Source organism: Frankliniella occidentalis, unplaced genomic scaffold, assembly GCF_000697945.3.
Source record: "Frankliniella occidentalis isolate FOCC.00 unplaced genomic scaffold, Focc_3.1 Scaffold45, whole genome shotgun sequence".
Classification (NCBI taxonomy): domain Eukaryota; kingdom Metazoa; phylum Arthropoda; class Insecta; order Thysanoptera; family Thripidae; genus Frankliniella; species Frankliniella occidentalis.
Window position 1 is genome coordinate 25,526 of NW_026267175.1, and position 3,934 is coordinate 29,459.

General features: G+C 59.9%; 1 protein-coding gene across 1 annotated transcript in view; it reads right to left on the reverse strand.

Moving 5' to 3' along the window:
- LOC127749318 (uncharacterized) overlaps window positions 1–1,043 on the reverse strand; it is a 3,972-nt gene extending 2,929 nt beyond the window's left edge. The window contains exons 1-2 of the mRNA XM_052267044.1: window positions 871–1,043; window positions 389–784 (exon numbers count right to left, since the gene is read on the reverse strand). The gene's annotated coding sequence lies outside the window, so the exon portion shown is untranslated. The remainder of the gene's footprint in view (window positions 1–388; window positions 785–870) is intronic.
- Between the last annotated feature and the right edge of the window lie 2,891 nt (window positions 1,044–3,934).

A 3,934-nucleotide genomic window follows, 5' to 3' on the forward strand; every position in this document is an offset into this window, starting at 1 on the left:
CGCCCCTCCCCCACCCCACCCGCCGGTAATCCCCTGGCCGGCAGTCCTCGGCAGGTTACTCTGCGCGAAACAATACGGAACCACAAAAGTCGAGGAAATGCACCCAAAGCCTATCTTTGCAATGCATTCGGAAATTACCACAAGTTAGCGTTGTGTTTTTGGAAGTGTACCGAAACTAGCACTATCTCTCGGACGATGCTTGAACTTTGTGCGGAAAAACGGCAATACACCATGACGATAACCGGAGCGCGGATACTCAGCCTAAGTTACCTTTATGCCATTCTCAGAGTCCGGTGCGAAAGGTCCCCCCTTAAATCCCACCTTCGTTTTAGTAATGGGGCAACCAAGTGGCGCTTAGTTTCCACTTCAGTTGCCCTTTGCCACTTACCGAGAACGAGCTGTAACTCACGGCTCGCAGCCGGCCGAGCGCCTCCTGCTGTTTGACGATCTGGACGACTTCCGCGGCCTCCTCGGGCCCACAGTGCCCTATGCTCATGGAGATCGACAGCTCCCTGGCGGCGCACGTGGTTGTCCGTAGGTCAGTGTGGCGACACGGCTGTCTTTTGGTCGGGGCGTAGGCTATGATCTGGCGCACGCACGGCGCCAGGCGCATCGCTGGACAGCACTCGTGGCGGCGGTGCATGTCAAGGCGTTGGTGCCGCCACACGTCGGGGTGCTGGGCCAGGGCCGCCAGACGTTTGCACACGGGGCGACAGGCCAAGATGTCCTTCACGCTGAGGAGCGACATCACCATGGCTAGCACGTCATCCGGCACTTGGTCGATCTGTGGGGATACGATATCGTGTTCGTCAGAGGGTATGGCGATCTTCGAGTCACAACGGGCACAAGCCCTTGTTGACAAACACTTACCATGGTGCTGGTCGAGTCTAGCGACGACAGGAGAACGAGAGTCAGAGGTGAACCTAACCTTACCTTCCGCGCCCAGTGGTGCACAGCGACTGAGGACTGACTGAGACTGAGACTGGACTGTCCTTTGTTTGCGACGTACGACGTAAACGCAAACCTTTCGTTTTGCTTGCACTGCGCTGCTCGGTCCCGGCCGGCCAGGGTTGACAGGAGCCGAGCCGAGAGCCGAGCGAGTCAGGTCGCGCGAGCCGAGCGGACGGACTCGTGATCTCCCGGCAGTCAACTGGGATTTTCCCGGAATTCCCGCGCGGGGCCTGCCCGGCAGACACGGTGGAGAGAGATCTCTCTCCACCGTGCACGACCGCTAACAACACCCATACCGACCCCCCTGTCCTTCCTAGAGGAAAAAATAGTAAGGGACCGTCCAAAAATAACAAAACTCTGTCTCGAGCTAAACAGCTTCGCGGCACTTGACTATTCTGCGACCGCCCCATTGCTGTCCCACAGTGTTCTGCTCGCTTTTTATTTCCCGTTTGACGGTAATTGGTTTGACCCGAGCGGGAGCCTAAGTGACGCGCGTCCCTTTCAATTTCCATATACCGTCGCGCGGGCAACTGTGGCGCCGGCGGCGTAGCCGGGCGGGTCCTGGGCAAGGAAATGAGAGAGGGGGCTGTCTACCCCCCCCCCCCCTTTCCGTTTTCCTCTCATATCACGCCAGCATCGCTGTCTTTTTGTCTTCCACGGGACGAGAAGAGAGACTGGACGAAAGAGAGAGAGAGAGAGAACAAAAGCGGGGGGGGGGGGGGTGGAGGCGGGGACCTAAGCGTGTGCGGGGTGTCACGAGGCTGCACCCAGCTCACGTCGGACGTAAGTGGAACTTGCACACCCGGGCAGCGGTGCACGGTGGGGCGCAGCAGGGAGGCCGTGGCCAGCTACTGCCCGACCGGATGGACAGGGGACAGGACCCGAGCCGGACGGGCCAAGAAGACGCCCCTGCTTCTTGCGTGTTTTTGTTTGCCCTCTTCCTGGCGTTTGTCTGCCCTTGCCCGCCGGCCCCCCGTGTGCCCTGGCCTTTGCAGCGTCCCCCACTATCGCCGCCAGGACTCTGCAGTCCTGATCAGGGAATGCGCTTCAACAGTGACTCTAAACGTGTACTCCGACCTTGGAGATCGTTCAAAAAATACGTTAGCAGATTTCATTGGCAAATTATAGACCCTCGGCCCCTGTAGACTCAGGATAGGCCAGCCCACAGTACACGCATGCACTGCATGCGAGGTGTTGCCTAGCTACTAGGCGCTATGACAGCTCGTCCAGAATGAACCAGGTGTATCGCTCCAATGGTGCGGGTTTGCATTATGAGTTAAGACGCCACGGCCCCGTAGCCTGGCAGTACAAAACTCTGTCGATATGATTATAGAAAGAATACACATTTTTCCCGGTCAGAATGCACTTTCTTTGGTCCTGGGTAGTCTGGCGATGACATCTTGATTTGTCTTTTTGAAATTTCGATATTGTCCTTGATTTTTGGGGTGTTTCAAGAGTAGTGTGTAAATACTGTCCCTATGACACTTGAAAGACCACATTGTTTTTTCGGTCACAGCACTGTGTCCGAGAGAGAGAGAGAGAGAGAGAGAGAGAGAGAGAGAGAGAGAGAGAGAGAGAGAGACCCTGATCCCGCGGAGCCCCCCTGCCATCACATCATAGAGACCCACCCCATCCCCCGTGAGGCCAGCCAATCTCATTGCCGTGAGGGCCCCGGCCGGGCTGGCCTTCTCTGTGATGTGGCCCAGCTGCCCTCGCGCTTACCTGGCGCGCCCGGCCCGGCCCGGCCCGGCCCCTGGGACCGGCTGCGCACCGGGCCGGCCGGTCCGGACCGGACCTCGGCCTCCTCCCTCTCTCTCTCGAGCGTGATCGAAGGGGTGCGATGTAATCTGCATACATTGACCGGGTGAGGCTGGCTGCTGGTCGCCACGCCCCGCCACGCCACGCCACGCCCCGCCCCGCCACGCCCCGCCCCGCCCGGTCTGCAGAGGAAGCCTCACGGTGGAGCCTCCCTTCCCTCCTCACTCTCTCTGCGGGGCCGGAGCCGTTACTCCCGAGGGTACCAGCGTGATGAGGGGTGCGGGTACATTGGACCGGACAAGAACAATTGTGGGCCCGCCGTGCACCTCGCGCCAGCCGCCCCGCCGCCAGCCGCCCCGCCGCCAGCCGCCCCGCCGCCAGCCGCCAGCATAACCCTTAATCCTTACAGTGGCCGCAGCCCCTCAAAAAATAACCTTGCTGCCCTCCCGAGGCATGAGGGGTGAGGGTGGGGGAAGACTGACCTGCTGGGGGAGGGTTGTGTAATCTCCGGCGCTTACCGCCCCGTGAGAAAGCGGAGAGGAAGAGAGTGTGTGCATGTTTTTTCGCCCTCTTCGTCGTGTGCTGTGCCGGCGCTGTCAGCACTGCTTGCTTTTAGGCTGCCGATTGCGACCCTCTCTCACTCTGACCTTCCCGATCCCCAGAGAAAGACTCGGCGCGCCTCGCCTCGCCTCGGCGGGTGGCAGCGGGAGGATTAAGTCTCCAAACTCGTCGCTTAGCCCGCCCGAGTCCAATATCGTGTTCGGGGACGCCAGCAGATAAATCGGTGGAGCCTGCAGTGATTCGTCTCTGTTTGGACGCCTGCCCATCCAATATCAGGCCTGCAGCAGTCTGCTCCCTTTGGCCCTTCTCCTCCCCGGGCACTCCCCCGTGTGCCCGCCTCTCAGCCCAAATACCTCTCATGCGTAAGCATGTTACCTCCTCCTCCCCCTACTACTCGCCCTATGATACCCCGCTCCTCTTCGACGTCCTGCTTGTACCGCCACTACTTGTGACCCCCTAAAGGCCCCTGCACACCCCATCCGTACCCTGCCGCTCCATGTACTCCCATCAACCTCCCCCTACCCCCATCACCTCCCCACTAGCCCTATTGCTTTATGTCTTTCCACTCAGCAGCAGAAGTCGTTGAGCGTGCGGGAGTGAGTGCTACTGGTTTCCCCCCTCTAGCCGGACTACCCTTACCCCGCCTCCCCTGCTCGACCCGCAC